Source organism: Xenopus laevis, chromosome 8S (assembly GCF_017654675.1).
Source record: "Xenopus laevis strain J_2021 chromosome 8S, Xenopus_laevis_v10.1, whole genome shotgun sequence".
In the NCBI taxonomy this organism is placed as follows: Eukaryota; Metazoa; Chordata; class Amphibia; order Anura; family Pipidae; genus Xenopus; species Xenopus laevis.
Window position 1 is genome coordinate 99,403,574 of NC_054386.1, and position 23,357 is coordinate 99,426,930.

The 23,357-nt window shown below is 43.6% G+C and overlaps 1 protein-coding gene across 3 annotated transcripts in view; it reads right to left on the reverse strand.

Moving 5' to 3' along the window:
• sema6c.S (semaphorin 6C S homeolog) overlaps positions 1-23,357 on the reverse strand; it is a 128,996-nt gene that overhangs the window by 85,060 nt on the left and 20,579 nt on the right. For all 3 annotated transcript variants that reach the window (XM_041574504.1, XM_018233508.2, XM_018233507.2), the window contains exon 2: positions 5,399-5,462. The gene's annotated coding sequence lies outside the window, so the exon portion shown is untranslated. The remainder of the gene's footprint in view (positions 1-5,398; positions 5,463-23,357) is intronic.

Sequence of the window (23,357 nt, forward strand, 5' to 3'; positions counted from 1 at the left end):
TTGGAACGTCCTTCATTCTGCCAGTTGGGTAAAGGAGGGAGCTGGGCATCGTGGGAAAGTGAAAGTATATAATCTCCTTCTTATCACATGGATGTCTTGCCTTATTTTCCATCTGGCACCCGTGAGGCTCAGACAAGGACAGAATTAGACAGTTGTGTCTGGCCTGCGCTTTTATCACCTCCTCATAGTTTGCAGCCTGTCTCCCCGCAACTGCCAGTTCTGCCGAGCTGAAGTCTCGCTGCCAGGGATTTGGCTCTGCTGCAATGACAGGTTCCTCTTGCCCTGCACTGATAATGAACACAGCCGTCCCCACAAAAAAAGGGCACCCTGAACTCCAATATTCTACATTTCAATCTGAACCTTGGCGAGGGATTAACAGGGGAGACAACTCACAGTATAAGAAAAAAAATAAAATAGTCACGTTTGTACTGGGTTTTAAGGTACATCTCTTGGTTCCAGTTCAGCTTATTCCTAGCGCTTGTTTTGTTCTGTCTCCACTTCTCCCAATACTCCCTATTTTCTTGCTCAGAACATTCACATCAAAACATGCAGGGAAAGAGAGAAAAAGAAGCAGATGTTACGGGGAAAAAAGTTGTTTTTTGTAATGCAAAGAAGTGACAAATACAGGTGCCGAGGGGGCGGGAAAGTGCTAAATCTCAGAATCCAAACACTTGCAAAGGAACGGAGTGGCAAGGACAAGCCTGTCTGTTTTAATGCAAAAAATGTCATCGATTTGTCAAACTGCACAGCCATAAAGCAGGGCAGGACTGTGGCTAACAATTGGGATCAGATAGGATCTGTGCAGCCACTGGGACAGAATGCTCTGTTATACAGATAGCTAGAATCTCAGCTGCCATAAAGCAGGACAGGACTGCTGCTTACAATGGGGATCAGATAGGATCTGTGCAGCCACTGGGACAGAATGTTCTGTTATACAGATAGCTAGAATCTCAGCTGCCATAAAGCAGGACAGGACTGCTGCTTACAATGGGGATCAGATAGGATCTGTGCAGCCACTGGGACAGAATGTTCTGTTATACAGATAGCTAGAATCTCAGCTGCCATAAAGCAGGACAGGACTGCTGCTTACAATGGGGATCACATAGGATCTGTGCAGCCACTGGGACAGAATGTTCTGTTATACAGATAGCTAGAATCTCAGCTGCCATAAAGCAGGACAGGACTGCTGCTTACAATGGGGATCAGATAGGATCTGTGCAGCCACTGGGACAGAATGTTCTGTTATACAGATAGCTAGAATCTCAGCTGCCATAAAGCAGGACAGGACTGCTGCTTACAATGGGGATCAGATAGGATCTGTGCAGCCACTGGGACAGAATGTTCTGTTATACAGATAGCTAGAATCTCAGCTGCCATAAAGCAGGACAGGACTGTTGCTTACAATGGGGATCAGATAGGATCTGTGCAGCCACTGGGATAGAATGCTCTGTTCTACGGATAGATAGAATCTAAGGAGTGCTGCTTACAAATAGTAATAAAATAATAAGCAATACTAATAACAACAATTATAACTTTAAAGACATACTGACATATGTTGAAAATCCATTGGGATGATATTTCTAGGATCCAGTTTCCTGTTGTTGACAGGAATAATGCCGGATAACCGGTGGTACGGCTGCCCTAAAATGTTTGAACCAACTCACTAAGAATGACGGGAAGCTGCCGGCGTGTTCTCCTAGTACAGTCCAGAATCCCAAATTCCTAAGCGCTCCTTAGTGAGTCCGTCCAGGGATTTCAGGCAGCTGTATTGTCAAAATTCAGGCTTTTCAAAAAGAAACAATGCCCAGGAAGCTGGGTCCTACAGATAACATTTTTAAAAATGTGTCGGTGTCTCTTTAAGAGAGGGAGATGATTTTTTTCCTATTGTATTTCCATGTGCAAATGCAAAGTATGAGTATAAGTGGGTCCCAAAGACTAGGGAGATTAGCAGAACTCAGTATCAGGAAGCCGCTTATCACCTTATGTTTAGGCAGGGGGGCCCCCCACTCTTTCTGCGCCCCCTCCTCGTGGAAACAAAATCCTTTCAACTCAGCAGGATTAACAACGGATTAATTCATCACATGCCCAGCCAATAAGAGCGGGATCACTCGGCAGCCAATAGAAGAGTTGAAGGGGTCAGACCCGCGATTTGTGGCCTCCGCAGGTTTTAAGGGTTGAACCGACCAATTGGAACTAATTAACCCCATAATAGAGACAAGCTGCCAGCACTAAGGGTGAGGGCACACACTCATGAGGAAACTTCGGGTGACTTCGGAAAACGAAGGGCTCCGAGTGCCATTTCGCCGACGATTTAGATTCTAGCTGGCGGGAGGCAGTTCAGGGAGACCGAAGAAGAAGCGGTTTGTCGCTGGGCAACTAATCTCCCCCAGTAGCTTTGTGTGCCCCTGCCCTTAAAGTGAGACTGCAGAATTGTATTTATTCTTATAGAATATAATAATAGAATTATTATTCTATTAATTATTTTGTTTCAATGTACAGTTGTGATCTGCCCCAGGTCAGTAACAAAAACATATTCTACTTCACCCCTACAAATAAGCCAGTAACATTCAATCAGACAGAACAGCCCTAGGACCCCAGATATACTTCTAGCACTTTATTTATTTAAAGGGAAACTATTATCCTGACATTTCGCTTGTAAAATATTCAATTTTTATTATACTTTTATTCACTTCCAATTAGTCCCTAGCTCTTTGTCCTAAATATATCCTAAAATTACATTGTCTTAAAACTGCCATGTAATGCTTTCCTTATCTTAACCATTTCACTAATTAATTCGATTAAGGCATTCATATCCTGCACTGATAAATAAACAGTTATATAAGTGATCCATGCGTTCTGTGGCCAATACACATGTAGATTAAAGCTGTCAATATCATTCTTTTAAACTAGGGATGCATAGAATCCAGGATTCAGTTTGGGATTTGGCCAGGATTTGGCCTTTTTCAGCAGCATTCAGATGAATCCTAATTTGCATATGTAAATTAGGGGCGAGGAGGGAAATCACATGACTTTTCATCACAAAACAAGGAAGTGAAAAAATGTTCACACCTTTTCCCTTTCTAGTCCCTAATTTGCATATGCAAATTAGGATTCAGGTTCGGTATTCAACCGAATCTCTCACAAAGGATTCAGGAATTCGGCCCAATCCCAAATAGTGGAATCGGTGCATCCCTACTTAAAACCTATTTAGAAGCTTATCTACCTGGGTGGGGGCTTCTGACAGGTCTCACCAATGAATATCAGGCCAAAAATCGGCGTGATATCGATTGGGCAGTTTTCTTTTCCTGCAACCGATAACCACATTGGCTGGTTGATTTGGTCTTATGATTCGTCTTCACCCATTCTCTTCCTAGGGTCGAGCGCTTAATGAACCCAATATCGCCCTGTCATGGGTGTCATATCAGGGAAAAATCCACTGGTTTGGCGAGGATGCCAAGCAAGTGGATCTTATCGTGTATGGCCATCTTTAAACTGATATATAGAATCTCAGCCATAAAGTAGGGCAGGACTGTTGCAATGCGTTTCATATAGGATCTGTACACACTGTGACAAATTATTTGAGATCCCACCCAAAGGTGGTTTAGTATAAGCATAAAAACAATGATCTGAATTCCATTCTATCTCTTTAGACAGAATCTTCCTATGTCTTTCCTATCCATGGCTTCCTAGTTATTGGGGGCCATGGCTCATCACAAGTAACTCTACACTCTTCTCCCAGTCAATGAGCCAACTGGGGTAGCTGAGCTTCCATATCTGAGCAACGTCTGAGCGACGTGTAACCCAACAGACAGCATAGCACATATTTATAGAACTCAGTTGTAAGACCATTTTTCAATTCCCAGGTAATATTTATTAGCAAGAGGAAAGAGTGATTGGCTGGTGGGGGTTACTGGACCAAAAAAATGACATGCTAAAGAAGAAAATGGATCAAAGATGGAGGGAGAACAATATTCTTGGGCAACTTGTATTGGAAGGGAAATACTGTAGTTAGGAGGTAACTAACTGGATAAAGGTGGCCGCTAGGGATTTTCTTTAGGTTAACCATATTGTTGGACTGTACTTCCCTTGAGGACCAGAATCATGATTTCTTCCCAAAGGATCTTCATGGTGGATTAGCCACAAGATCTATAATAAGTCACAAACATCTCTTGCCCTTAAATCTATTGCAGCATTGCTGTCAAACAGCTGTCCCAGCATCCCAACAACAGATTTGAACCAAATGCTGAAGTAGCAGGTAGCCAATGGTCTTCAACCTTTGCCTTCTCACTACCAAGCCAATCAAATTTGGCTGAAGCTGGTAACCACTAATCTTCAACCTTTGGCTGCCAGTAATAATTGAATGTTCTACAAACTTTGACTTTGGCTGAAGCTGGGAGCAATTGATCTTCAACTTTTGGGTGCCAGTATCCAAGCCAATAGTCTTCAAACTATGGCTGTGGATGGGAGCTAGTGATCTTCAACCTTTGGTTCTCACAACTGAGCCACTGAAACTTTGGATAGTACAATATCATTGACTTGGTTGCTGGAAACCACAAGATCGTTGGCTCTCAGCTACTGCCACTGGTTTGGAGTAGACTATATCTGAGGATTTTAGGAGATAAGCTTTAGCCATCAGATAGAGAGGCAGTTTGGCCATTCTGGACTCTCAACACATGTACAAATATGGCTTCTACCCAAAGCCAAAACAAGCATTGTTGTGTATATTGTACATTATTCCAGACAAATTTGGTTTAAAAAGTAAGCAGAGTGGGAAGGGCTATAGCCAAAAACGAATTGAGCCTTATATGTACACATACCCACCTAAAGGGGCTCAGGGATATGAGTGTATAAATGATAGGAGTGCCTATGACTTAGAGTGCTGTCCTTCTTTTTGGGTTTTGATATAGATGATGGGAGTGTGTTCAAAATGTTGGTCACAAGGGAAAGGAAGAGTTAGCCAACAAATTTGCCCCCAGGTCTCTAGTTAAACTCATACATAGGTTAAATACAGAGACATTCTCAAGTCAAGAAGGCAGGGATTTGATTACTGGGTTTGGATCCTTTATCCACCTTCCTTTAAACAACCAGAAAAACAAGCTTGCAACATCTATGATAGGATTCATGGTGCACTGAACACAACCATGAACTCTGTATAGAACGAAAGGTTTATTACTGCACTCAGCACATGAGAGAAGACTCGGCAGAGAAACCAAGAGAATTGTTTTGTTCCATGAATCTACACTTGATTGCTCATCAAAGGCTTGTAAAGCGAAAGTGCCTCCTCTCATTATTAGTAGCCTGAGATCAGAGGAGAACCGCAACAAGGGAACACACAGACATGTCAGCCTCCATTGTGTGTCAGGCAGAATCATGTTAAGAATGAAATCAGTGGCCTTACCTTGGTCCTTCCTTCACCTGCTTCACTTGCAATCCAATAAATTCTCAAGTCTATTTCAAGGGCTCTAGAAGAGAAGAGAATGAAAGGGGTATCATTGCTTTGCCAAAATGCTCAACATTCCTTGAGGTTCTGATCCTTCTGTCATGTCAAAGGTAGTCACCTAGATTCATAGAAGTACTATTATTACACTGGGACAATAAGTAACCCTCTAAATCTTAAAACCTTTTCAAATTTCAGACTTTTGGGTTGATAACCTTCCTTTGTCACCCCAAATGTTTTTCAGGCCACCACCCAATTATTAAGAGGTTAAAAATAAATGAAAACATGGTGCACCCTCTCCTTATCCATCCCTGAATCACAACGCCAGAGCTTGGTGAAAATTTTTTGGCACAAACGGGGAATTCCCTGTAACATGAGCACCCTTGACAAAAGCCAAGGACACCACAGTGTCATCCACTGCGGTTAGCAGTTTACTCAGCCTCCACTTTGTAAATGCCAGACGGAAACTCCATTTGTTTTGTAGCCATTTTCTTGGTTTATGAAAGACGCTGGCCATGCTGGGTGTGCGGAGACCTAATCAGAAGTTTATTCAATCATAATTCCAACCTTGTGTGTTCCATGATGAAAAGCCCAAGAGGAACGAGAGAAATGTTCACTATATTATCTATATTATTAAAGAGGTAGAGACATTAAGAGAAACACATAGGGGCAAATTCACTTAGATTCGTAGTTGTGCCAGGCGTAACTTTGCCGCACTTCGCCAGGCGTAGTTTCGCCAGCGCTCTGCAAATTCACTGAAATCCGAAGTTGCGCTCAGGGGTAGCGTAAGGTTGCGAAGTTGCGCTAGCGTTGATTCGCTACGCAAAGTTACGCTAGCGATGGTTAATTTGCAAATTCAAATTTCAATGGAGGAATACGTAAAATCACTACAAATGCCTGGGAAACCTTCAAAACATCAAATAAAATTTTTTATTTTGCCCTACACATGTGCCCACTGTATAGTTAAGTTGCCATGAGTTAGGAAATGTAGGGGGGAAGGAGGGGAGCCCCAAAAATTTTTTCGATCTTTTTCAGCCTATCACCCATTATATAGAAAAAACGCCAGCGTTTAACTTTTTTTGAAGCAATCCCTATCTACTCTATTGCACTTCGCCTGGTCTGAGGTGGCGAAGGAAGTCTGGCGTAAAAGGTAGCGTTCAGTACAATGCGCGCGTTAGTGAATTTGCGTAGTTACGTCCGTTGCGCAAATTCGCCAGGCGTAAGGGTGCGAAGTAACACTAGCGAAGTTACACCATCGTTCGTTAGTGAATTTGCGAAGTAACGAAAATGCCCAATGCTTGCGAATTGACGCTAGCGTTAGGCGCTTCGGCAATTTGCCCCAAAGACAGGCAAAAGGGGTCATTCACAAAACGGTTGGGTGCTGAGGGCAAGGAAGGGCCCATAATGAAGCAAAGAGACCATTGTTTGACCCATCAATACAGCTCTTCTGTACTTGGCAGTACTGCATTCATGAGGGGCAGGAATAGGGAATCATGTAGGTGTACTTCCTCCTGTCCATCTACCCTTCTCCTATTTGACAATAAAAAGGATCCTTGCCATAAACCAAGACACAGCTGCTGTTTATCTGCTAAAAAGGAAGTACAGAAGGTCACATGACTAACAGGAAGTGCATACAAGCAGATAAAGAGACTATACCACATTCAGTTAATATGCTTCACTATATTTCTCTGCACATTCTTCTGCACATTCTTCCCGGCACGGTTACTACCAAGAGAACTGATTTAAGAAGAGAAAGGAAAACAGGGAAAAAAAGGCTACAAAAAGAGCTTACAATCTTTTGGGCGGCAAGGCAGGAGAAAATGAAGGTGCTGGTTAGCCTAATAGTAAGCCCCTTAGAAGATGAGTTGTGTTTATTTACTCCAACCGCAGCATTGCGATGTTTCCTTGCCCTGATGAAATACGCATGGCGGCCAGCAATCACTCTCGTTTATAGGCAGTCGCTGGCGGGAACAAATCCCTTTTTTATGGGGAGACAGTTTCAGTTTTGAGAAGTGAGGGAGACGGTGCCGGTTCATGGAAATAATGATTATTTATTAAGCAGAAGATCCCTCTGAGCAACAGCCTGACTCGCTGAGAGCTTGTTCCACGGATAGACCCAAGCGCTAGTTGCTTATTTTGTTACCTTGTCTGCAGAGAAGGAATGTTCTGGGCTCATAATGAGCTGCTCATGCTTTAATGGAGAATAAGTGGGAGATAGCGACTAATTATAAATGAGGTACATTTCCCCTTTAATTAACAGCTTTGGCTTTTATACACTGGGTGTCTCTGTTGCTTGGCTTATTCACTCGACCCATTAAATGAATATCATTCCTGTGCCAGATCTTATGAGCTCTGTGTATCCATGGTCTCATACTGTTCCTCTTAGGTTTACGAACAATGTAAAAAGGGTGCCTTAGAAATCTCCCAAATGTTGTACAGACAGCAAAGCCATATCAGCCAAAAAGCAGGGCAATTATAATGGGGCCCACTAAAGGCCCATAGAAGTCCCTGAAGTTGTCCAGCCTTAGGTTGAAATTTTTTGGAACTATGGCTTGGAGACAATCAAGCCCACATTTTGGGTTATTTGTAAGCAAGGACTACACCAAACTAGAAACACGATCATTGATTTCAAAATATATAAAAACCTCTGTGTGTGATCATCATTTACATGAAAATATTCTGCCACCATCAATCATGGGGTTATCGTATTCATTCATTCTCTCATTACCCTTCCCTGATATAATTGAACCGTTTAAATGATCACTAATTAATTTCTATGTTTACAGTCAGTTAGTACATTTCTTCTATTGACGCCAATATTGCTGCAGAATCTACGTTTGCCTTCGGGTCAATAATCCCAAATTGGCTTGCCGTATAGTACACATCGCTGAGGCAGAAGGTCAATACAGGCATTGAGGTTCATGGGGAGGTAATTATTAGGGGGTAGTGATGGGCGAATTTGCGCCGTTTCGCTTCGCCGAAAAATTCGCGAATTTCGCGCGAAATTCGCGAAACGGCGAAAAATTCGCGAAACGGCGCCGGCGTCTCGTTTTTGACGCCGGCGCCCGTTTTTTTCGACGCCGGCGCCCGTTTTTGACGCCGGCACCCGGTTTTTTTTGACGCCGGCGTCCGTTTTTCGAAAAAAAAAATTTGACGCCGGCGAATTTTTTCGGCGAATTTTCGCGGGCGTTTCGCGAATTTATTCGCTGGACGCGAATCGCGCAAATTCGCCGCGAATTCGCGCCTGGCGAATAAATTCGCCCATCACTATTAGGGGGTAGAGGGATCATAGCAGTTTTGAGAAGTAATAAATACCCATAGTACTTATATATATTTACTGAAGGGTTAGTTTAAGTTAGGGGTGCTCTATGGGTGCCAATATGGCGCCTATTTCCCGGCTGCTAAATAGGCAGAGAAGAGAGGACATTTTTACCAGGCAAACACAACTATTCTCTCACATGCAGAAAACATCTTAAAATATTAACAATAAAAATGACAAATTCATGTTAATAGGGGTCGGAGCATAAAAATTCCCTGGGATCTCCCGCTGGGCCACGTATGTTAATCAGCAAGATGAGATTGTTTACCTGAGGAACGGAGCCGTGAGCAGGACAATTATGAGCAGCCTCACTAAGTATTACTGCCTCTCTATGTCACATCATTTGAATTTCAAAAAAGATTGCCCTTTGGAAAAGAAATGGTATGTACGGTGCATGCAGATTAGGGGCAACGCAACATGTCACCAAAACGAAAAAAGCGATGCCGCCTCTGTGTGTTTTCATATGTAGAACCCCAGATTAAAAGCATCATTTGTGGGGTGTAGCAGGGTTGGACAGGCCTACCAGAACAACAGAGGATCTTGGGCCCTAGTCAAGGACAATTGTCATCAACTAGTAGAGTAAATAACAGAATGTGCTCCCAAGCACTAAAAAATCAAGCACTAAAAAATTCCCTCTGCCGTCCCTCTTGCAATATCATTATCTTGGCCCAGATGCAATCGCACCCCCCACCACCACCATTACTTCTTTCTTATTTTCATCACAGGTCTATATAACAGGACTTCATCTTCCCGAGATGAAAGTAGATCCCTGATGTTCTCAGTTCTCTAGTCACCCAAGGAGACCCAGGTTGATATTAGTATATTGTGAATTGGATAGAGCCCTTAGATTGTAAGCTCATATGTGTGTTATGGATATTCTATGTAAGGTTAATGACATATGGGGGGATTCGATGTGTTTACTGCTCAACGGGAGTCTGGAAAAACATTAAGAATTGCTTGCTGAGTAATCATTGAGGACTTATCTGAGCAGCTTCTTCAGTTCAACTCAAATCAACTCAAGAGGCTGCCCTGATGAAACATTTTCACTGATTACTCAGCAAGTCCAGTTGTTTCAGAATTACTTATATTAGATATACCATGACCTGGATGAATGAAAATCTTCATAGTCATTAGGAATTGCCTTTCCATTAACTTGTATGGTACTTTCCTGGACGCTATCAAAGAACCTGGTGTTCATCTGTTTAGTAAGTGCGTCCAGCCAACTACTATTCAAGTCAACAGATGGGTGAGAATGTTGTCTAAATATTTATATTTCATCACAACTTAATGGTCTAATTAAGGTAAATTCTAACAAATGTCGTTCAGTTGCCCCACTACGTTGTGTGCCATTCCTCCCAGAATGCCCTAGCAATGCCCAGTGGGCAGACGAGACCCTCACGTTAGCTCTAACAATGCAATCTGCGGGTTTCCTTTCTGGAAGCAATGAAATATTGTCCTAAATTTCCGCTCAGTGCACTGCAGGATTCCTGTCCTACTTCCTCATCAAACATCTCCATACTCCAGAGATAAGGCCGAGGCCGGCATCACAATGGGCGAGGAGAGGCTTTCCACAGAAAAGAAAACAAGAAAGAGAAATTCTTTGCTCTGGGATTTGAAGTCATTACTGTAGCAGTACTAGGTATGTGTGTGCGTCCTTGGCTCGCGCCTACAAGATCTGAGGATACAAACACGGCGGCTAATAGAGGAGGAGGCTGCGGGATCCTTCAGCTGTCGGCGGCAATCTGGGACTTGTAGTTTAGCAACAACTGAAGGGATGTAGGTTGCACATAGTGAAATGCTTATTATGGCTCTTTGGCAGTTTGTTGTTGAGTTACTGGAAGAGTAGTTTAATACCTGCTCTACTTTCATAAATACTGCCCCAACCCAATAGTTAGAAGCTACAATGGGCAGAGATGGCAACCCAAATGCAGCCTGGGACTCACAGCATAAGTGAATTGTCAGGAAAACAAGTAAGGTTGAGAGAGCTCACTTACAAAATATTAAATATTTCATACAACAATATGTCCGCTATTGGGATCCAATAGGAAAGCGCCTTAAAAGAGACGGGATGCAATATCCAAATAAAAAGCAAGTCTACCAGGTTTTCTGGGTGCCGTAAAGCCAATAACACGCATGTGCCCTCTACCGCTGGCAGGGCACAGAAGTACCAGGAGCATGGGCTGTGTTTTTTTATTGTTTTCTTTCTGAGGCTGAGAAGGTTTTAATGAAAAAAAGGAAACACATTAGAGACGGGAGCAGTTCCTTCATTCTTCACCGCCCGCGACCTCTCTGAGTTCAGAAGCCCAAATTAATTCTTGCTGCCTCCCTCCATCTTCTCCTGTTTCCTGACCAACTGCTCTTTGTTTTTTCTTCTCGTAATTGTTTTACTCGCCAGTCAATATTTTTGGCAGGTTTCTGACATCTCATTCCAAGTCTTCAAAGTTTGTTTTTTTAATATGAGCAGCTTTTATTTGCACTCGTACAAGTACACTTTGTCTTCCAGAAAAGGTGATTGGGCATCATGTCTGGGGTCCTAGGTTCGATTCTAACCAGGGTGCTATCTGCAGAGCAGCAGTTGCAGGTTGGAAGAACAGTAGCTATAAGAAGGCAAGATGGAGACTTTAGGCCAAGATAGTGACAGTAGGGCAAGATGGCAACTGCAGAATGAGCTTGTAGGAGAAAGGCAAAATGGAGGCAGTAAGACAAGATGGAGGCTGCAGGTCTTAAAGTAGACAGTAGAGCAAGATGGAGATACAAAAGTAAGATGAAGGCAGTAGGACAAGATAGAGTTTGTAGGATGAGATGGAGACAGTAGGGCAAGGTAGAGACAGTAGGACAAGATGGACTTGGTAAGCAAGATGGGACAAGATGGAGTTGGTAAGCAAGATAGAGACAATAAAGTAAGATGAGGATGGAGACAGTAGGATGGAGACAGTACGACTAGATGGACTTAGTAGCATGAGATAGAGACAGTAGGACATGATGAAGTTAGTAAGGCAAGACAAAGACAGTAAGGTAAGATGGAAACAGTAGATGGAGATGGTAGGACAAGATGGAAGTAGTAAGACAAGATGGATTTGGGCAAGATGGTGATAATAGGGCAAGAGTGGAGCATGATAGCAACAGCATGGTATGATGGCAACAATAGGGGAACAGGGTGACAGCAGGTCATGCTGGCTAAAGAGAGTGCAAGTTAGGCAAGACAGAGACAGAAGGTTAGGATATCAATAGGCAAAGATGCTGTGAGGGTCACTTGGTATGTGTTAATGCTGCTGAGAGGTGGATGGACAAAAGGGATGACTTAATTTAAGGTGGAGTTTAACTTCAAACAAAGGTATTTTGTACCTATGTAGCTTTTAAGCAGCATTAATTCATCATCATCAGAGGAGGAGGGGGTAAAGTGGCCTAATGATTGAGCAGAAGAATAGAATTTCAGGTTTTCCTTGTCCTTTAATACACAGCAAGTAGAACTCCCTTCCCCAATCCTATCACAAGGAAAAGGCCATTCAATATTTTGCACAGGGAATGGGAGATAGTTTAGCTTCTGCCTGTAATGAAGACGGATATTTATGGAAACATAACGCTCCGTAGAGATGCATTGTAAACAAGTGAGATTTGGCACATCTAAGGATCATTATCCAGGCAATTTACACTGACCGGGTAGAAAGGGCCGTGGGATTTGCCTTCGTTAAGCAAAACTGCCCAGTGTAGATCCCAGATTTCCTACTCCAGTCCGGTCCTCAGGGTCAGCCCTATAAAGAGGAGCCGAGATGCTCAGAGCGTATGTTTGTCAGGTCACGGAGAGGAAGATTACTTGGTATCCAGTGGAGTTTTTCTCATTCCTTCACGTCTGGGAAGTTAATTCGGCCAAATGAGATACAGGTTCCCTCAATGGAAACAGAGATAGGCTGCCCAGCGGATATACAGACTGGCACTGAGACCCAGCTGGAAATGTGCCATTTTATCGGCATAGGGACATTAATGGCGCAACACACAGAAATATGATACCACAATATCATCCAGCCATAAAGCAGGACAGGACTGCTGCTTACAATGGGGATCAGATAGGATCTGTGCAGCCACTGGGATAGAATGTTCTGTTATACAGATAGCTAGAATCTCAGCTGCCATAAAGCAGGACAGGACTGCTGCTTACAATGGGGATCAGATAGGATCTGTGCAGTCACTGGGATAGAATGTTCTGTTATACAGATAGCTAGAATCTCAGCTGCCATAAAGCAGGACAGGACTGCTGCTTACAATGGGGATCAGATAGGATCTGTGCAGTCACTGGGATAGAATGTTCTGTTATACAGATAGCTAGAATCTCAGCTGCCATAAAGCAGGACAGGACTGCTGCTTACAATGGGGATCAGATAGGATCTGTGCAGCCACTGGGACAGAATGTTCTGTTATACAGATAGCTAGAATCTCAGCTGCCATAAAGCAGGACAGGACTGCTGCTTCCAATGGGGATCAGATAGGATCTGTGCAGCCACTGGGACAGAATGTTCTGTTATACAGATAGCTAGAATCTCAGCTGCCATAAAGCAGGACAGGACTGTTACACAGCATCCTAGGCCAGTGAGACAGGGAAGTTGAGGCTGTAGAGTCACAGGACTGGAATTGATTTATTTTGTGTCTGGAGCCTTAAAAGCAATATCCTGACCACTCCAGGTATCTCCATTTCAGACAATTAACCCTGAGTGTAAGGCTGAGGTTGAAGAGTCACATCAGGGATAAGGGGAGGGAGGCTCACGGGGGTCACTGGAGACATTACTGTACAGTCACCCTATTTCCCACTAATGGAGCATAAACAAAGGCAGGGAGACATTGTCAAACACATTACCGGTCCCGTGCGGCTAATGCCTTCTCGCCGATCCTATACAGGGTGGAAGGGGGCTAATGTAACTCTCTCCCTGGCCAATTACATTGCATTACAATCCTATTTGTCAGAGCTGGAAGGGATGCGGTTGTCCATTAAATGCTTCTCCTCATCTCTTCCCCGAAGCCTCTAACACAATTCACTGATCGGCCCTTTAAGGGGGGAGCCGCGGCGAACTCTGATTCCTCAATTTGTAGGGCCCTCGGGGCACAGCATTCAGCACACAATGCCACTGTGACAGGCACTTTAATCGGCTGCGTGTGTCGGAAAAAAAGGGAAAGAAATCTATATTCCCTATCCCGGCGTATGTGACATTCCCCACTGTTTATTCAATTGGTGGCACACAATGGCTGGTGATGGCAGGAGGTGGTAGGCCCCATACATGGGCCAATAAGCCACCAACCCAGGCATTTTTATATGGATCAATATCAGCAAGTGTATACAAAATATACGGTGAAATGCATTAGCCTGGGCCGAAGAAAATGCAACATTTTACATCTCTGAATCCATCTTCATTGGAAGGGCATACAGCATGAATCAGATAATATACTGAGTCACAACTCCCCAATGTGTGTACATATATATAAACAAAATAATGGCAACAGAATATGTGCATTAACATTTATATGAGTGTTTGGGTCTGTGGGGGCCTCTATTGGGAGCCGGGGATGTTTGTATAAATATTAATACCCTTAATTAGACTTCTAAGGAGGCCCTGTGTCTATTGATCAATACGGATGCACATAGAATTCTATAGGGATTTAGTGCAAGGCAGAAACATGCCATGTTGCCAAGTGGGGGTGTGACAATTAAGATGGTTCTAAACAGGCCCATTATTGGACCATGTATGGTTCCTGTCCAATGGCCTGGCCAGCTACTGTAGGAGATGTGTTGGGTTGGTGAGAAAGTCCTACTGGATGAGGATCTCATTGCTGCTGACCCAGTCCCTCTGTCAACAGGTCTTCTTAGGTCAGGGGTCCCCAACTCTTTTTACCCATGAGCCACATTCAAATTTAAAAAAGAGTTGGGGTGAGACACAAGCATTGAAAAAAAAATCCTGGAGGTGCCAAATAAAGGGTATGATTGGTTATTTGGTGGATTTTTATGCAACCAAAACTTGCCTCCAAGCCAGGAATGAAAAAATAAGCCCCTGCTTATAGGCCACTGGGAGCAACATCCAAGGGGTTGGAGAGCAACATATTACTTACAAGCCAATGGTTATGGATCACTGTCTTAGGCCGACAATAGGATCTAAACATTGGATTGTTGGTCATAAGACTGGATCAGCCCAGTGTATGGGTGGCCTCACCAACTACAAAGAACAGGTGATTGCTGGACCCACCACCCATTGTGTCCTGGTCACTTAATACAGAGGCAGGTCAGCTTATTCAGGAGTCAACCCATTAGAACAGATGGGGGACACATAACTACCTTGGGCGAGATCAAACCCAGGTCTACAATGCAGAGATTTTTTGGCTTGTTGAGTGCCACCATTGGGCTTCTGACTATATATCCTGAATAACAATGAAACAGACCAATTTGCTCAGAAGACTCACTATGGGAAATCAATGGCGCTGGAAGAACTATTGACGTCTCAGTCAAAGCAGAGACCTTTTTTTGATTCTGTAAAGTCTATTTCAGGGACCCAACAGAGTTAATCAGAACTGCTACTGGTGGCTTAAAATTGTTCCCTGTGCTTCCAACTGCCTTAGAATCAGGGCAAAAGGCCACCCAGTTGGCACCCAATATTGCATTGTTGGTCATAAGACTGGATCAGCCCAGTGTATGGGTGGCCTCACCAACTACAAAGAACAGGTGATTGCTGGACCCACCACCCATTGTGTCCTGGTCACTTAATACAGAGGCAGGTCAGCATATTCAGGAGCCAACCCATTAGAACAGATGGGGGCCACATAACTACTTTGGGCGAGATCAAACCCAGAGCTACAATGCCAGAAATTTTTTCGGCTTGTTGAGTGCTACCATTGGGCTCCTGACTATATATTCTGAATAACAATGAATATCAATTTGCTCAGAAGACTCACTATGGGAAATCAATGGCGCTGGAAGAACTATTGACGTCTCACTCAAAGCAGAGACCTTTTTTTGATTCTTTAAAGCCTATTGAAGTCTATTCCAACAGAGTTAATCAGTTACTAAAGGAAGGAATGGTTGAAAATGGTTCCCTGTGCTCCCAACTGCCTTAGAATCAGGGCAAAAGTCCACCCAGTTGGCACCCAATATTGCCCCTATAAATGTCACCTTTGCTTCAAGACCCTCAAACTCCATCTATTCCCCCTTCTCCCTGGATGAGAAGAAGTGACCGCAGGATCCTCGGAAGCAATATATATACTGTATAATGGCACAATATACACGCGCTCGGCTCCCGGCTGTCTCATCTCTACGGCTCAAATCTAATAATGATGAACTGGAGGAAATCAGATTGTGGAAGGAGGGGGCGGGGCGGGTGCTCTTCTGAGCAAACACAAAGACTAAAAACAAATTGCTATGGTGACCTTTGGAGAGAAAGCCACCTATGCTTGAGAACAGAGAGAAGTGGCAAGAGAGCCCAGGTCTCTTCTGTATCCCCAGAGGAGAGCGCTCGCATGTCCTGCAATAAATATCATTTCCACCCCTGCCTTTCTGACTCAATACAAAAGCACCAGATCTATTTCTCTACAGATATCATATATTTACTGTACTTTCAGCTGCTCAGCTTATCCCATCTCCGGGCACCATGACCACGTAGCTATCTAGTAGCCTCTGCAGAAAACGGTGCTTCAGTGGCAACACTGCTTATACTCTCCGCACTGCTGGTTCTGACTCCTGAAACAATGGCAGCTGACTGAGAGTGCTCAAAGTCAGAACCAGAGAACAGAAGGGGAGAAACATATACCCCCCCCCCATCCATCCAGGATGGATTAGAGTCAAAAAGGCCTTCAGATGCAGCTCGCAATGTCTTATCTTAATTAAATAGAGGATTAGGAGGAGGTCAGAGCTGAGAAGGGATACTTAGTATCACCATAAATCACCGTTGGTTCCTTTCACTGACACAAACCGCCGTTTTAACCCCGCTGACCCTCCCTTATAAAACAAAAAAAGCCTTCCAAAGCTGTAATGGCTAAGAGAGGTTAGGCCCATTCATTCGATTCATTCCCAGATAAAGCCATTCTTTTTGCTTGTGCGAAGATCTGCCCCGAGTCATAGAACCATTAGATCAATCCCCCAATGAGACTTGCGCTGAATAATAAGGGCTAAAGCCATAGATACACTTCTCTTTTATCTCTTTGGAGCCTCCAAAATTCAATATGTGATTTGCTTTTAATTTACTGAAAGCTCTGAAATTCTGTCCCTTGAATTTTTTTTTTTTAATTTCCTGACCTGTAAATAGCGAGTGAGATTAATGTTGATGCACTTGAAACGTGGGCAGACGAACACGCAGTCGCCGCATCGAACGCCACGTGAAGGGGGACAGAGGGGCGGCAGAATGGGAAAAGAATAAGTGCTGGGTCTCTCTCAAGAGACTCAAGAGCAATGATCTTGTTTTTTTTGTATTTGAAATGAAAAAAAATTTAGACAACATGCAATAGATTAAAGGCAAAGTCTTTCAGTGGGTGCTGGGAGTTGTATTTCACATAAAGTGAGGGATTGCTGGTTAGATAACATGGATATAATGTGTCATTCCTTCTCTTCCTCTGCCATCTGGTCCTACAGCATTGCCATGACCTTCTGACTCCATCTTTTGCCTCTGTGACCATCTTGCCTTGTTGTCTCCTCTTTTTCCTAGTGTCTCTATCTTGTTCTTCTAACTCTACCCTCCACAACTGTCACCACCTTGCCCTACTCTCTCAGTTTTCTTGTACTATCACCATCTTTCTCTACTGTCTCCATCTTCAACCACTGTCTCCATTGCTCTACTGTCTCCATCTTCCCCTACTGTCTCCATCTTCCTCCTCTCTTACCACCTTGCCCTGCCCTTCTTTTCCTACTGTCACAATCTTACCCTACTGTCTCTATCTTGTTCTACTAACTCCATCATCCATAACTACTCTCTCAATTTTCTTGTACTATCACCATCTTTCTCTACTGTCTCCATCTTCAACCAATTTCACCATTTTCTCCTACTGTCACCACCTTGGTCTACTGTCTCCATCTTCCCCTACAGTCACCATTTACCATACTATCTCCATCTTCCCCGACTGTTACCACCTTGCTCTGCTGTCTCCATCTTCCCTACTGTTATCATCTTGTCCTATTGTCTATTGTCTCCATCTTGAACTACAGTCTTCATCTTACTCTACTGTCTTCTTACCCTACTTTCTCCATCTTGTTCTAATTTCTTCTTTCTACCCAACTGCCCCATCTTGTCCTACTGTATCTACTATCACTTGAGTCTATCCTATGTAGAACTCTTGCTCTTATGAATTCCTCACTATGTGCACCCTTCCCCTCTACTTCCTATCCCAAAGACCTAAACATTACATCACAAATACAAGAATCTATCTCCCATGGGACAGGTAGACTATTTATAATCCATGGCTCCAAAAGCCACATTTGTCACTCACTCATCTCAGAGAAGCCAATAGCAATAAGGCTCGTTGGGACCTCAGTAATTATGACCAGTGGGTAAAGAGACCCGCCACAAGCTTTAAACATTTAAAAACTCCATATATCGACCAGTTATGGATCTTCAGATCAATACATGTTGTAAATGGCTTTTACTACTGAGCCAATCAACTCTAACTTCATAGAGACACCACATCAAAAGTGAGTTAAAGGGGAACTCCACCAAGGAAAGGACATGTCATTCTACTCTGATTTACAATATAAACTCATTATACCGTTCCAATGGTTTTAATTAGAATTGAAAACAGTTTCTGTCTTGCTTCACTCCCCTTTTCCTGGCTGCTCCTCCCACTGAAACAATGTATCAACAGTCAGCTCTCCTCTCCACCTGTGAAGAAGGAGAATAACAGAAGCATGCAAGGCATTATGGGAACTGCAGAGAGCTGGCTTCCGATACAATGTTGCAATAGGAGGAGGAGCAGCCAGGAATAGGGGAGGGGAAGTGTACCATAAGTGACAGATAGCAACTGCTTTAAATTCTAAATACATTTACAAATAACTTTAAAACAACGGGTCATTTTTAATGACTGTACATTGGAAAGTTACTTGAAATTATATTTTCTGTTATTATTCAAAAAACTGCTCCAGGGTGGAGTCTCCCTTTAAACCAGTTGAATATCTCTCATTCCTGCTGATTTTATGCCAACTGATACATTGTGTCTGCAGTCAGGCAGACAGAGAAGAGAAATGGAGATCTATAGCACCAGATCTATAACATCTATAAATCTACTTCTAGAAACCGCATCTCAGGACAGGAAATGGTCCGTCCCCAGCGTATTCACCATCACAGAAGAAATGTGGACTGTACCACCTGTTGGGCCCCACGGGGGTATATTTATACAAACTAGAGCACTGTTGCTTTTTGAATTACAGAGTTTTCAGAGCCCGGATATCAAGTTCTGGCCATATCAATGGGAAATTCTTCAACTGCTGGGCCTCTGTAAATGCCCCAATGTCACCCCCAACCTCCAATTCAGCAGATAATTCTGTGTATCAACGTAAGTCTCAGCACAGACACCCAGTAACCACATACAACTCTTAATTCAGAGAGGATCCTCCGAGATACATAAAATCAAATTAACATCTCTGCTATCAGGGGACGACATTACGGTGACAAAGCGAAGGAATGTGCTGAATCCCTCACTGTCGGCAGAGGTGTGAATTTCTTGGTGTCAGAACACATGAACATCACTGGTTCTGCATCTGTTGTGTGATTCTGCCTCCCTCCCAAACTCTGCCTGGGAGCCGTTCCAATATACTACAGCTTTATCATCATCCCTTATTTATATAGCGCTGACTTATCCCACAGCAGACATTATACATCATTCCCTTCAGTCCCTGCCCCAGTGAGCTTACAATCTAAGGTCCCTGTCATATTCCCATCAGTCACTGCCCCAGTGATCTTACAATCTAAGGTTCCTATCACATTCCCATCAGTCCCTGCCCCAGTGAGCTTACAATCTAAGGTCCCTATCACATTCCCATCAGTCCCTGCCCCAGTGAGCTTACAATCTAAGGTCCCTATCACATTCCCATCAGTCCCTGCCCCAGTGAGCTTACAATCTAAGGCCCCTATCATATTCCCATCAGTCCCTGCCCCAGTGATCTTACAATCTAAAGTATCTTTCACATTCCCATCAGTCCCTGCCCAAGTGGAGCTTACAATCTAAGGTCCCTATCATATTCCCATCAGTCCCTGCCCCAGTGATCTTACAATCTAAGATTCCTATCACATTCCCATCAGTCCCTTTCCCAGTAAACTTACAATCTACAGTCTCTTTCACATTCCCATCAGTCTCTGCCCCAGTGAGCTTACAATCTAAGGTCCCTATCATATTCCCATCAGTCCCTGCCCCAGTGAGCTTACAATCTAAGCTTCCTATCACATTCCCATCAGTTCCTGCCCCAGTGAGCTTACAATCTAAGGTTCCTATAACATTCCCATCAGTCCCTGTCCCAGTGATTTTACAATCTAAAGTATCTTTCACATTCCCATCAGTCCCTGCCCGAGTGAGCTTACAATCTAAGGTTCCTATCACATTCCCATCCGTCCCTATCCCAGTGAGCTTACAATCTAATGTCTCTGTCACATTCCCATCAGTCCCTGCCCCAGTGATCATATCATCTAAAATATCTTTCACATTCCCATCAGTCCCTGCCCAGTGGAGCTTACAATCTAAGATCCCTATCACATTCACACACTATGTCCTTGAAGACAGCTAAACTGCCTGTATTTTGGGGGTGAGAGGTAGCCCGTGCAGATACAGGGTGTTTAATTCCCCTTTAAAATCCTAAATAAGTAAATTAAATGTTCCCTGTGGGTAATTTTAGGAGACGTCCCTTTTAAAGGTGTAGAACTGTAGAAGCCAGAGACCTGGCACAGATACATTTATACATGAGACAATAGAACTCCTCTGACAATTGGGTTGGGCTGCGTCTCACGGTCAGTGGGGGATTGAAACAGATTTCTGCTGCTCCTCAAAGAAAAGGGAACCCGCGGGATTATAAAAAGGAAAACTGTTCCCTGATTAGACAAGACACCCGCAAATGGGGAACAATGGAAATCTCTGATTTGCAGCAAATAAACGAGGCTGAATCTGTAACACCTGAGCCGACCTGCTACTGCCTGTTTAATAACCATAAGACTTATTACACCACTTTAATAACTTCTAACATAATTACTTCAATAATTAACAGATTGTAATAACGATTTAGAGATTAGGTTTCACTAGTCACATTCCTCACCCTGGTGCCCACAGCTCACTCTTGCCGGGTCCCACACAGGCAAAACTGGAGGAACTGGGAAGAAATTAAGGATTCTGTTCCATATTATTATAAACTACAGCTCCCAGCATTCCTTGGCTGGAGATATCGGGGGGAACAATGGTGAGACATCTAAACACATAGCAGTAGGGTGAGAATAAAAATTACAGTTGATCCTAATGTTATGAATAGGGAAAAAAGATAAAAATATAGGAAGGCCAGTATTTTTGTCCAGAAAAGGTGGCAACTCTAGGTGAGAATGATCCCCTCTGGGCCTATTGGAAACCTTAAAGGGATGCTGTCATGAGAAAAATGTTTTTTTTTCAAAACACATCAGTTAATAGCGCTGCTCCAGCAGAATTCTGCACTGAAATCCGTTTCTCAAAAGAGCAAACAGATTTTTTTATATTTAATTTTGAAATTTGACAGGGGGCTGGACATATTGTCAGTTTCCCAGCTGCCACCAGTCATGTGACTTGTGCTCTGATAAACTTCAGTCACTCTTTACTGCTGTACTGCAAGTTGGAGTGATATCGTCCCCTCCCTTTCCCCCCAGCAGCCAAACAAAAGAACAATGGGAAGGTAACCAGATAGCAGCTCCCTAACACAAGATAACAGCTGCCTGGTAGATCTAAGAACAACACTCAATAGTAAAATCCAGGTTCCACTGAGACACATTCAGTTACATTGAGTAGGAGAAACAACAGCCTGCCAGAAAGCAGTTCCATCCTAAAGTGCTGGCTCTTTCTGAAATCACATGACCAGGCAAAATGAGCTGAGATGCACCTACACACCAATATTACAACTAAATACACTTGCTGCTTCAGGAATGACATTTTATATTGTACAGTGAATTATTTGCAGTGTAAACAGTGTCATTAAAAATAAAAACTACATCATAAAAATCCTGATAGAATCCCTTTTAAGTATCCTATCCATAACTCAATGACGCTTGCATTTGGGGGAAAATTTGAGAAACTCGTTGCAGTCATCGGGCAGTTTTGTGCTGCGACTCTTTCCAAACTGTGGCAACTTTTTAAGCCCATAAGGGCAGAGACACTTGGAGATTCAGGAAGATTTACTCTCCCGTCGACAAATCGCCTCTTCTTCGGCGACTAATCTCCCCAAATTGCCTTCCCGCCGGCTAGAATCGAAACTGCGTACCGGATGGCACTCAATGTGCTTCGTTTTCCTAAGTCGCCCAAAATTTCCTCAAGAGGAAACTTCGGGCAACTTGGGAAAATGAAGCGCTCCGAGTGGCATCCGGTACACAGTTTCGATTCTAGCCGTCGGGAAGGCAATTTGGGGAGATTAGTCGCAGAAGAAGAGGCGATTTGTTGCCGGGCGACTAATCTCCCCGAATCTCCACGTGTCTCTGCTCTAATACATTTTGGTTGTGGCAAAACCTGGAGAAGAATTTGGCTTATCACTAGTAGGGAGCATAACCGAACAAACGCCCATCAGACACAAGGTGCTGAGCCCAACGCTGTGGGTGCAATAGACGCCCTATATTTAAACAATGCCCTGGATGCAGGTGTTCTGTATCTGAGCACAAATTTTGCACCCCTTGTGTAACCCAGCCGAGTGGCTACGGAGTGATATGGGGGGGGGGGATCTGACACAAAAACAATATAACGTATCCTGATCCCAATCTGTGTATTTATAAAACATTCCCAGACCTCCTACTCGGCAGATCCAACACCCGCCGCCCCCAGTCGTTATGACTCACCAGAGATAGAGGCAAAGAGGAAATGAAGAGGCTTCTCTCTCTCGCGCCTCTAAAATTAGTGAGCCGGAGTTCACCTGATATGGCTCCCTCACTACAAAGGAATCACCCAAAAACCTCACGTCATGGGAGTCACAAACAGGTTCCCACTAATGACTCCCACGCTTTGTATTCCCGGCCGTGTAATGAGGTTTTATAGATACGCTCGCTGCCTGTCTCCCTAACATCTCCCCGACTCAGCGGGATGTAATGTGGCTCAGCTACGTGATTTATATATATATTATATATATTTATTGGCCGACCAGACTGCTCTCATCATCCTAAACACCCGCACACCCTGTTCCCTTGTGTATAGAGAAGCTCATTCCAAGCAACAAAAGGGCTCACTCGCAAATGACAAATGACCATGTTCTTTACCCAAAACTCTGTTTTTTCCCTAGAATTCTAGTAGTGCTTGGTCCCAACTTCCATTTCATGCACCAATATGGCTGCAATATCATGTGACCTTTTGTGTACAAATGTTGCTTCTGGCATATGGGATCAATAACGCCTTAAAGGAGAACTTAACCCTAAAAATTAATGTGGCTAAAAATGCCATATT